Here is a 12,537-nt window from a genome sequence, read left to right on the forward strand (position 1 = left end):
CGCGCGTTGCGCCGAACGACGCTGACTCTCGCGCGACGCCGAAAATACGCTGCATGTAGTTGGGCCTTTATGTCGAGGAACTCTCCTTTGACGTGACGCTCATCTGTGCACCTGAAAAAGGGCGTATGAAAGACTCAAATATTATAAACACTCTGAAAGGGCAAAACCATGCGTGGGAGCGCTTCATTCTTGCCGGAAAACAATTTATTACAGCGAAGGGAGCGCTGTGTCGACGGAAACCTTCTCAGCGGCTGTGGTGCTTTCACCACTGCGGAGCGCCGCGTTTGTAGGAGCTCCGTCGGGTAGCCTAACAAATGGCTAACTTGGGTAGGCAACCGTCCCTGCTAAATGCTTGCAGTGAGAACCATAGTAACTTTCGTGATATCTTCTGAGCCACTGCCTGGTATCGAAGGGATCGGAACATTTATTTTAGCTAGGTTTGTCGCCGCGCCGCCTGATACCGCCGCTCGATAAAGGACGCACTCACGTTTTACGGTCTCAGCGGCCGTGCTTCTACTTAAGTCTACTATAACCTAAAACCTTGCTATCAGACTCACTTCACCTACGTTTTTCAAAAAATCACGAGTGATGCTACTGCTACGCTGCCTGCCCATGAAATGAAGGTCAACCAGGACTGCGCGGAAAATTTCTGACGCACACATTTTTTTTCTTGTTACCTACTCGTGCTATGCGTCGCAAGCCCATGGGATTTGACAGCGCACAGAGTGTTCTTCCCTGGTTTTTATTTTGTGGCACTATATAAAAAAGTGCGCGAAAGTGCTTCTTTTTAATATTTAAAGCAAACTAAAGTTTGGGTTTGGGCTAGTTGGTTCATATTTAAACTGGGAAACAGCGCTTTAAACGAGGACAGCGAAGGAGAAGACACAGACACTTGTGTGTGTCTTCTTCGCTGTCCTCGTTTAAAGCGCTGTTTCTCAGTTTAAATTTTAAGCAAAGCTTTCTACAGAACGGCTGTGGGTTGCCGCATCCTTCACCAGATCGGCTTGCAGCAGAAAATGGTCCCGCGCTTAATATACTCCGGACTCTTGGCGACAAGAAGTGCAGATGGTCCCTTTACTGAGAAATGTGAACCCCGCACACGGCAAGGGTCTCCGATAGCAGAGGCCCTAGCGCTCAACACCTCCCTCGGTGTGGATCATGCAGTTATCTACACAGACGCCTCCCAACATCGAGGGAAGCAATACACCATCATCGCGGCTGCCTCCAGAACCGACCTCCTTGCGTGTGCCTCACTCAAAACCCAAGACATGACAGCAGCAGAGGAGAAAGCGATCGCCTTGGCTCTCACTCAACCAGGGGTTCGGAATGTATTCACCGATTCCCATCAAGCCTACCGTAATTAGCGGTCTGGTTGCGTGTCCCGACCTGCACAACGTGTGCTAAAAAACCACTCCACAAACGGTTCCATTCAGCTCATCTGGACACCCGCTCACCCTTCCATGGAGGGCAAGGAATACGCCCGCCAAGAAGCCTGCGCTTTTACCGCCCACATCCCCCCCTCCCCCCCCCCTCCGTGCTATGAATCTGCACGATGACAGTCACCCGCTTTACGACTCTGACGGCCACCCCACTTCCTTTCCCTTCTTCCCTCTTCTCCAGCTAGGCTACCAAGCCCCCCGTATCGTTAATAAAGTTTCATTCATTCATTCATCACGTTCAGGGACACAACCCAGCACTATCGCCATCAGAGACAGACCATACCTTCACCAAACACTGACTTTTTTAGAGAACAAAGAACTACCCTACGGCTCATACAATCCGGCTCCTTCCCATACCCGACGCGTCTTCGCTTAGGCGCCCGAGGCCCTACGACGTTAAATGTAAATTCTGCTCAGAAGTAGGAACACTCCACTACATAATCGGGGTGTGCGACTTCAGCCCTGAACATTTTCTTCTCTTTCTGATAGCTACCCAACAAGAGCAATGGGAGATGCTACTACCTAGCCCCTCTCTGCCTACCCAGCTTCAGCGGGGGGGGGGGGGGGGCAGAGCACAGGCGGCGCGGACTGCATATGGCCTCCATAAAAGAAGGAATCACCCGCCTGTGCTGCAGTCTGGCCAGTTCAGAAATCTGGCTAAAGGTATGTCCACCTCCTCCTCCATCGTGTCTGCCGGCAATCTCGTCGCCTCCGTCCACGGCGACGGAGACGCAGAAGTGAGATCGTCTAGCACCGCTATTGAGCTTTCTCTAATTTTATAAAAAGAGAGCCTCCACTCAGGTGCTACACCAATGCAACCCAACCAATCACCGTTCATTATTTACCCTTACCAAGAATAACTTTTCAAAGCAATAAAGAGTGTGGTGAAGTGCGTTTCACTTCTCTCTGGTTTTACTATTTGTAAAGTGAAGTCAGTGAATTTAAGTGACGTCGCATGGGCAATCGTTGTGGGTGCCGTTTACTGCTTTGCTTTCCAACCACATTCACAAGGTTAAGTCGCGCGAATTGTTTTTTCTGTTGAAACGCGCTGAATAATTTGTGGGGTATATTTTTTCAGATATAAGCGCGCTTTCGAACGTGTGGAACGCCATGAAACGTTTTTGCAAAAGGTTAGCAGCTGGGGACACTTTTTTTCTGAATAATGTCGAGTGGGTGCGCGTTCGGTGAAAGCTGGCCGTGTGCACGCTCTCGCCAGATTAGCAAATGCTAATTTCGCGTCAAAAACACTCATTTGAGTGTATTGTCGACCCCACAGAACGTGTGCACGTGACCAAGTGGGAATCGGCAAAGGCTGAGCACAACGGACCCCGAAAAGGATAAAGTAACAATGGTGGCAGGACGAGCAAACGCGTATACAGCGGAGAAATGAAGAATAAAAGCAGCCGCAGCCGCTGCAGTTGCTTCGGAAAGAACTATAAGAAAACAAGCAAGCATTTCGCGCGCAAGCATTCCGCGCGCTGAATCTGCGCGCATGGGCAGTTCGCTATCTATAAAGCCGGTCGTGGGTGCGACTTGTAGAACAGCCGCTTTTGTGGTCTCTGACTCGGTTGTTCCATGAAGCGCATTTCGTCACAGGTTCACGGCTGAGGGAGGCAGGAAAAGACAGACGAAGGCTAAGGCTTCGAACCTGTTAAACTGGTTCTTTGAGGCGTCTGGCATACGACGTGTTTAGATTACTGCCAAGCTATCTGTTCTGACGTTCTCGTTTTCGTTCACTTTAAATGACGTTACCTGGCAATTTCTCGCTACACTGCTTTCTTATGGTGATGTTATACGCGGGCTAGCTCATAGTGATGCTTAGTCAAGTGATGCTTTCCCATTTTCTCTCTTGCGGCCACGATTTTTTAAGTAAAAGCCTCCATCACGGCCGCGGCCCTGTTTTAAAGTAGCCCCATAGTGGCGCCGCCAAGTTCAGCTTCCAGCCGATTCGTGAAACCTTCCCGCTTCCGCCTCCGCTTTTGTGGATAGTCGCCTTTTCTGCTGTCCATGTCTACTTTCTGTAATGCAAAACAACAATGCGTATATCGGCGTGCGGCGGTAAGCGGCTCCGGTAGCAAGCGGTGGCGGCTGAGTGTTCGCCGAGAAAAGTAACATGGCGGCACTTCCGCTTCAGTCGCTCGAAAAAAACAAAAAAAGGATGATCCCCTACCATGTTCACGATGCGGAGCCCGAAAGCACTAGGGGAGTCGCTTAGACATAGATTGGAAGCGAAGTATCAACACAGCTCCATCCAATGCGTGTATGTACCAATAAGCAGCGGTAGTTCGGTCGCGGAGTCAGCGCAGGAACGCTGGAATCAAAACATGGCGGCACATACGCTCCGGAAGCCCGGAGTAAACGAAATGAGGGGGGGGGGGGAAGGTTAGCGCTACTGAACCTAGGCCGTTGACTACAGCCCTATGGAGGGGCGTTATTTACATCCAGGCAGCTAATTAACATCTTACTAAACAACCTTTCTTTTTTGCCCCGAACTGTGATATTTTAGCCGTTTAGCCGTAAAATAAGTGCTTCGTTTGTTAAACAGCTACGAACGACTTATTCTTTTAGCGCAATAAAGCTATCCTTAAACTGGTTGGCTTTCCTGGTGGTTTACTTATAACATTTTCGCATAACTATACTACAAGGGGAAATACGCTTCATGAACGTGATATATCAACACGCTTATTGTGTGTAACTAGGCCATACACAAAAATTTTGAGAAGCTCCCGAAAATAATTGCTGGCAATAAGACCCCGACTCAAGGTGTCAAATCTTTATTGTTCGATTGAAACGGCTTATCTGTTACCACCCGCGCACACAAATATCTTGTGTGTATTTGCCGGTGATATTGTAGCGCAATTTATATTCTTTCTCATCGAGCAACCCCTCGGAAACGTTTTCAAGTCTTCCAACTCCTACAGGTTCGTAGTACGATCCGCCAGCTCCAGCATAGTGAACTAAAAACCAGCCATCAAAAATTACCGTTGCATAAAAGTCGCATGTCTGAAAAAGAAGGATGCTTGTTTGTTTTATCAAATTTTATAATGAACATTCACACGCTTTAGCAAATCTACGCATGCGTATGTTCCTTCTCTTTTCTCAGATCTTTTATCAGCGCAAGCAATTACAAAGTGCGCTCTTAGATTAACAAAACGAAATGCAAATTTCCTGAGAAAATTTACGGCAAATATTGTCTGTAAAATCATTATTTTCTGTGGATAATTATTATTCAAGAGAAACAAAAGATGCGATGAAAACGGTACATTCATGGGGCTGACTCCACACCGAGGTAACAAGATCGTTTATGTGTAACCGAAAATATTGGATTGAGCCCTAGTGCAGCAAGCCTGGAGAAACAGCAGAGCTGGGGGCCGACATAGCTTCCGACACTCAGAGCAGATCCCAGGGCAGAGGCAGGAGAAAGGGAACCTCTCTGCACGTTCACCACCTACATCAACTGTCACCCTGGATGTCAACGGCCTCCCAGACGCCGTAGGTCATGACCGAACCAAGCCCGCTTACACTGCCTCCTTACCACTCACCCACGGCTTTCGCGTCTCAACGACCCCGCCCCGGAATTCCGAAGCTCAACCTGCGAAATACATCACCTTGGCAAAACAACGGCCTCCGGCTTTATGGGAGGGTGTGTGTGTGTGTGTGTTTGGGGGGGGGGGGGGGGGGGGAGGGGGCGGAGTCCTGTAGCGAGGTCCGCGCCACGGGTTGGCCGCGCCGTAGACGATGACGATGACGTAGGCCAGAACTCCTCTCATGGCGAAAGCCTAAGCGCAAGTCTAGATGGTCACGGGCGCTCCTCACGATGGGCACGCTCACGTGTACTCTATTTTTGCTGAGGCAAGTGCGCAAAGGTCGTACCCTGCGCCCCGCGGCGGGAGAGTTTTTTCTGCGTACTTTTTTCGTACGCCGAGGGATAAAGCTCCAGATTAAGCACATCTGCTTTTAAAAAGACTGTACAGAACCGTTAGAACAATGTGGCATACACAGCTATGTCGCGAGAAGGCGAAGTAGGTCCCGGACGGCAGCAAAAGCATTTGTGCAAGCTTTCAGCATACAAAGAATCTGAATAAAATGAAAGGGTCGGAAAAACTACCCGATTTGTATTGTCGCAAATTGGGTCGAAATCAGCATTAGTTAAAGCTGTTCATTACGTATGATGCCTAAAGCCATGCGGCGTCCTATGACTCGAAGTTCTGTGGCATTGACCGACGTGTCGAACGTCGATCTCTGTGTATGATATAGCCCGCGCATTAATATGGAGCGCACCATGCCACGTGTTACAAACAGAACATGATCTCGCAGGACGGAGGGATCAACGGGCAGCGTATCCACAAATTAGCCTGAGACTATTGACGCAATAAATTGTCAACCCTGTTTGTGCACTGAACGTAAAACACTTCCCAGCGGGACATTTGACTGCAATACTTTTTCCCATCATTTCCCCTGGGAAACGAAAACGTGTCGAAAGTTGCATATTTTTCACTTCTTCGTTCGAGTTTAATAAACAAAAAGCCGTAAAAACATGCGCAACCTCACTTAGGCTGTACGAGGTTATGAGTGAGAAGTCTAAAAGAAAGTGACGCATTAAAAATTGGGCCCATCTCCCCGCGAGGGGGACTCGAGTAAATGCGTCGCATAGGGGGTGGGTGTATTGCGTTAACGTTTAGTGTTTGGGGAGTTGGTGGTAGTGAATGGGTTGTATCAGCAGCTTCTTGACGTAGTTTGAATGAGTCAAGGATATAAGGCGAGTTCGTAGCCTCTCATTCTGCGTCGGCTTTGTGGCGCAGTGGGTAGAGCACCATGTACATTGCGTTCCGTCCGCAGGGTCGAGGGATCGAAACCAGGCGCCGGATAGTATTTTTTTTATATAGTGTAGGGGGAGGGGTGCGGACTACGACTACGGACGTCAACGCGGGTGACATCGTGAGTTACTCAAATGCTCTGCATTTAAAATTCGTTGTTTTATGTTACCCGTGCGCGGCAATTGAAAGGCCATAGAATATTTGAATAACCCATCGCAGGGCTTCAAAAACGCAGGGCTTATGGAACACGTCTTCTTCGGTATCTACAATCCGCGGATCGGAGCACAGGCACATAAGCACCTGCACCCTCAACGCGTGCAAAAGGATCTGAGACAAAGGCTCGGAGATTTTTTCCGCACCAATTGACGACGATTATCCCCTGAGCATCTCGGGTCAATCCTGACAATGATAACTACATGAAACTGATGCTGCTCCTTCAAAGCCGATTGGCATTCGTATCGCCTATGTCTGCTTCATTCGCTGGTTCTGCACCGCAGGTGGATAATATTTTTAACAAGAAAGTGTTCTGTGCCAGGATCCACCAAATCTGAGTGACGTGATATCCATCACGAAAATGGCATCACCAGAAAAAATTCCATTGACGCGGCTGCGCCAGAATGAGAGCTTAGAACTCCGTCGCCGCAAAGAGAGAAGCTAGGCGCTTTCCCATCTGGACTATAAGCTGAAGAGCAGACAGCTGTATGAACGCGCCTTATATCCTTCCTATAACCGCCTCCATTTAAATGGTGCTGCCGTCTAAGAGAGGTGAAGCGATGTAGGCATCGCATGCTAATGAGCGCCGACAGTTGGCGCCAGCTGAGCTCAACGCCGAAACGCAACCGTCTACCGTACACTCCAGGGAGCAGGAACGCAGTGGTCGCACATTGCCTAAGTTACGCGTCGGTAGGTCGTCGCACGCCAAGCAAACCCACAAGACAGCCCCGCAAATCATGCTCTTTTGCTGGAGTGTACCGCGAGTTCACCAAACTATTCGCTGGCAACCCGTTCGGTTTTTTTCGCACGGTTTGTGAGCCCGTGTGGTTTCATTCCGGTTTCGCAGTGCTCCCGCACGTGCAATCTAGTGTTTATGTTGATGCGTCTGACGGTGGCATACCGACGAAATAGAAATAGCGATGTGCAAGTTCATATTGATGCAGAATAAAAATTGAATTGATCCTGTGAAGGCACATTGCACTTTCGTTCTTTACCGATTCCTATGAAAGAGGGATCAACCACAATTTTTTGCATTGAGTTAAGCCATACTCGTATGCTATGGCAACCATAGTCATATGTTCTTGAAGTCTGACTGCACGCTTTAATGCGTAGCATTCTAAGCTAAGTACCAGCACATTCAAGCCCGTGTTGCGCCATGCATTTTCTCCAAAATGCATTACAGGCAGAAGAAACACCTTTAATCTTCACAATACCGAAATTGGAAATAATTAGTAGGACTGAATGTTGCAGCCGACCAATGAAACTAATTCACAAAAATGATCTGACATTATCACAAATACGTATCTTAATTATGTCGCTCAGCACCCAATATTGAAATAAATTAGTCCGCTGCAGAACGTTCAAAATGGGATAAAAAATTTGTGAAAAGGAGCGAACCATGTACCTTCCGGCATTCCCACGAAAATTCAAAGTTGGCGGAAGTAGTTCCTTTAATCCTTCTAGTCGCGTGAAAGGTATAACTGGTCGAAATATTTTTGAAAAACGTTAGAAATAAGAAAAGTAGCTGAAATAAAATTTTACAAAAAGGATCGGCCAAAAAAAATACGCTCCTTATACATGCGCCCCCCCCCCCCTTTCCCACCAAAATACTCAAGAATAAATGGAAACAGTCCGGCAAGCAACGTTAAAAACACTAATAAATATAGTGACTTGAATAGTGTCCCACCACCGGCTTCTGTAGTGCCATAGCTGAGTGTGCTGCCTTTGTCAGGATAAATAAAGCGCCTTGGTTTCCCTTCGCGCCCACTACGAAAACAGGTAAGAGCGACTCCCAGGGCCAGCACTCGACCGCTTTTAGGATGTGCACCGCTGGGTTAGCTTACCCGTCTTGTACGGCAAATCGCCCCTTTTGAATGGGAAGGCTGAAAAAATTCAACTTTTTCTGAAGGTTTGTGTGCGTGTCTGTGCGTGTTCGTGTGCGTGCGCTTGCGTTCATGTTGGGCGGTGTGCTTGCGCGCGCGTCTGAGGGCACACTTCATAACATCACCGGACAGCAACATAGCACCAAACTGTGTCCTGCCTTGGGACCACACATCAAACGAAAAATATAAAAATTGCTCTTTCTTGATTTTCCACATTGTTAACGAAGGCCTGATAACGCAGCACTTTTTCCCTGTTGCGGTTATCGTCGTAAGTGCACATTCAACTCATATCAGCGAGAGTCTCGTTCAGCCTTTATGTGATCCCGTTTTTCGGCGCATATGCTGCGCCATTGCTTTGCGATTATCACTTTAACAGCGTTGCATTACCCCTAGAGTATATTCTCCCGGTATTTTGTATCTTAGTACGTTGTGACTATTCCATGGGCTGAAGGAAGGAGGTGTTCTGCAGAAAAAATCCTGCCGTTTCGGTCGACGTTCTCTTAGGTAATTATTGTAGTTCGCAATAACAAGTGAGATAGTCAAGAGTGGCTACAATTTACTTTTTCTTGACTGATCACGCCAGAAATAGCCTTAGGGAAACCTTCGCCGAGCTGGCTAAGTGTCATGCTCGGTACACGAATATGCTGAGGAAACCCAGCTCGTTTTGAATGCCGTGTTTTCTTCCGCTGACACTCCCGCCATCTTCATAAAACAGCGCATGACTCACGCAGCTAGCAACGGGAAGTATTATTTGTGCAGAATACATGCCAGTGTGCTAGCTAAATACGCATGCCAAGGCAAATGCGGGTGGCATGAAAACACTCAGGATACTGCCGCGTAGCGCTCTCGGCACCGCAAAGGATTGGTTAGCTTTGGTAGTGTCCAAAGCGTTTGTTGCGGAGGACACCGTGGCAGGTAACACTGAGCATACGAAGAGTTGTTGAGGATTTGAGATGCGATATAAAAGATACTATATGAGAGGCAAAATTCCGAGAACGTTTCTGTTCTTCTTCTATAGTTAGCTCTAGAAGCGTTTGTAGGAAAGCTGTATCATGTTATACTTCCATTCAAAGCTGCTCTAGGGGGCTTCATATGCTATCCCCTTCAGTGTAGCGTCTTCCAGACTTCGGTAGACACTTCTTTGTAACTTCAAGCACCGAAAACGTCCAGGAGAATTTTTTTTATTTTGGTGCCACAGAAAGACTGGTTTTCGGTGTCAACTTCAAGGGGCCTCTCATATCGAAAACGGCAACGTTTTGTAACAGCCATATCGCGGTGTGGCATTTTCTTTCGGTCGTGAAATATTTCTTCTCCGCTTGCGATAAGGGGCGACATGCGTAAGCAATTCCGGGTAAAGTACCATCCTTCCGCTCCACCATAGAGTGCACCGAAACCAACGTTACTCCAAGTGTGCTGATATCAGGCTTGTTGGAACATGCGTCTTCACCTAGGATAAGCTGTGCACTGCTTCAGACCACTAACAAATAGCACAACGTTGTTTTGGTATACGAATAAAGAAGTCAGGTTTGTCACGATTTAGTCCCGCGTTCGTGAACCTGGGAGGGTAGGGGTACCCTCCAGCCGAGAGACGACATGCAGCGTGCTTGTGGTGACGGTGACTGACCCCCGAGCAGCTGTGCTCGGAGGTGTTTCTTGCCCGGCCACACACAAGGTTGCCCACCGAGCCTGGTGGGGCCACTCTTAGCGGCCAACGAATATCAGGGATGGGGGGCGCCACACACTTGTCACACCCCTCACCCCCAAGTTTGTTTGTCCTACACAAACACAAAACAACACCTGTCCCCCCGGCGAGTACCGGTCCGGAGGTCTCCGCAGCCTCTCACTCCGCCGGAGCACAGGTGTCGAGGCCGTTGTGGCAGCATTAGGTGCTGCCTGTGTCACACTCACACCAGCTGTCAGCCTTCCCGGTGTCGAAGGACTTGCGCGTGGTGCCGCAGTGGCGCGAGTAGCACCAGCCCCTGGTGCTGATCTGGCAGCGGTCGGTGAAGCTGGCTCCCCTTGAAGGAGTCCAGGCTGAGGCAGTGCAGCGGGCCCGTGGCCTGGCAGCCCGGCTGCGCCAGCAGGGGCGCAAGCACCTACTCGGGCGCGTACGGGTCCCCGCACAGCATGCACAGCATCAGCCGCATGTCCAGCCGGGGCCCCGAGACCGCGGGCAGCGCCTGGTAGATGTGCAGCCGCTCGATGCTCTCCACCAGCGCGCACAGCGCCTGCTCCAGCCGCACGGGGTCCAGGCCGCCGCCGTCGTCCACGAAGGGGCACTGCAGGCTCTTGGCCCGGTTGACGACCTCCTCGCGCAGGAAGTCCCCCTGGCCCGCAAACACCATGACCAGGGGCAGGCCGTGGAAGGGCAGCCGGTTCTCCTGCTCCAGGTTGGCTAGCAGGGTCTTCTCGAGGCTCTCGCGGATGTACTCCAGCCCCGGCTGGCTGGTGCACACGCACAGGCAGCTGTGGGGCAGGGGCTCCGTGTGGAACGAGTTGTGCGGCAGGCCCACGTCGCCGCCGATGATACTGAAGTCCAGCGCGTACTGGGCCTTGTCGTCGAGCCGGAAACCCTGCGGGAGCACCTGCCGCATAGCCTGTGCCACCTGCTGGGCGCTGGCCCTGGCACCCAGCACCACCAGGTGCAGCAGGCGGCCGTTGGTGCCCAGCACCCCGCCGCCGTTGGTGCCGGCCTCTCGCCGGTGCAGCAGCTGCTCGATGACGCCGTCCATGCAGTCGGGCTGGACGGGGCAGTGCTCCCTCTGGAACATGAATGCTTGCCGCCGTGCCGGTGAATGTGCCCACCCCGGGCTGGAACAGGGCCTCGAACTTGGTCAGGAGGCCGGGGACGTCTGCCACTGCATGCACTGCTTCCTGGTACTCCGGCAGCCTCACGCCCAACGCCTGGATCCAGTTCCGGCCCAGCAGCGTCGGTGACGGCCCCTTGGTCAGGTACAGGGGAAGGGTGGCCTCCCTGTCGCCAAGGCGGACGCTGACCTGGGCTTGACCCTCGACTTGGGCGAGCTGTCCGGAGTAGCTGCGCAGCATGACGCCCGACGCCTCGACGGCCACGCCAGGGAAGGTGCGCTTGAAGGCTTTCCCGGCCATGACCGACACACTGGCCCCTGTGTCCAGCTCCATGGAGATGGGGCGCCCGCAGACTTCGACGGTCAGCATGTATGGTGGCACCGACGGATGCACTGTGCCCGCGTGCCACATGTCGAAAATCTGCGGGTCTTCGGCCACGACGTGAAGCCTAGCCGCTGCACCCGAAGCTGCTGCCGCACGCCCCCGCCGCCTACCCTTGCGCCGACTCCCTTGGCCTTGGGCTGGCGCGGAACCTGTGCTCGGCGCCGGCTGCTGCTTCCGTCCGTCCGCCGTCGTCCCCCCTCGGCACGCCCGAGCAATGTGCCCAGTTCTTCCGCACGCAAAGCACTCCGCTTGCGCGAACTGGCACTGGGAGGGGGGGTGGTCACCACCGCAGCGAACGCACCTGCCATGCCGTGCCGCCATCTTGTTCACCGCCGCCTCCGCCGACGGTGCGCCGGCCGCACGCGCTAGCTCGCCCGCGTCCTTGGCCGCAGCCTCCATCGCCAGCGCTGCCTTCACGGCGTCGTCTAGCGAGGGGTCGGGAAGCTCCAGGAGTCTCGTCTGCATGGCGGGGTCGTTGATGCCGCAGACGAAACGGTCCCGGAGCAGCGAGTCGAGCTGCTCCCCGAAGGCGCAGCCGCTCGCCAACCCTCGCAGCGCTGCGACGAACTGCCCGAGCGTCTCTCCGTCTCGGCGGCTCCGGTTATTGAAGCGAAAACGCTCCATTAGCGTCGACGGAGCCGGGCTGTAGTGCGAGCGTAGCGTCGCGAGCAGCTCACCCAGCGACTTCTCGTGCGGCGTGGCCGGCTTGAGCAGGTCGAGCAGGAGAGCGAAGACGCGGGTCCCGCAGCTGGCCAGGAAGATGTCGCGCTGTTTTGCCTCGGGTGTGTCATTCGCCCGGAAAAACACGCCGACTTGCTCCTCGTAGACCGGCCAGGCGGACCCTTCACCCTCGAACGGCTCGAGCCTCCCGTACAGCGGCATGGCGTAATGGCGGCTGGCTTGAGGGGGCGGTGTCTCGGCGTTCTCGGTGGCGGCGTTCATGGTGGCTTCGGCCGCTCCGCGGGCTTCTTCCCTCGTCGCCAGTGTCACGAT

The 12,537-nt window shown here is 52.1% G+C and overlaps 1 long non-coding RNA gene across 2 annotated transcripts in view; it reads right to left on the minus strand.

Annotated features, from left to right (window-relative positions):
* The window catches only part of LOC144166534 (uncharacterized), a 45,845-nt gene that overhangs the window by 14,232 nt on the left and 19,076 nt on the right, over positions 1–12,537 (minus strand). Inside the window, exon 6 of one of the 2 annotated variants that reach the window (XR_013321695.1) lies at positions 4,216–4,442. The exons of the other annotated variant lie outside the window; for it this stretch is intronic. This is a non-coding gene — a long non-coding RNA (uncharacterized LOC144166534). Of the gene's footprint in view, positions 1–4,215; positions 4,443–12,537 lie in introns of those variants that run through there. 2 annotated transcript variants of the gene reach the window in all.

The sequence above is a fragment of the Haemaphysalis longicornis genome, unplaced genomic scaffold, assembly GCF_048455015.1.
Source record: "Haemaphysalis longicornis isolate Haplotype H1 unplaced genomic scaffold, Haemaphysalis longicornis Haplotype H1 scaffold_18, whole genome shotgun sequence".
In the NCBI taxonomy this organism is placed as follows: domain Eukaryota; kingdom Metazoa; phylum Arthropoda; class Arachnida; order Ixodida; family Ixodidae; genus Haemaphysalis; species Haemaphysalis longicornis.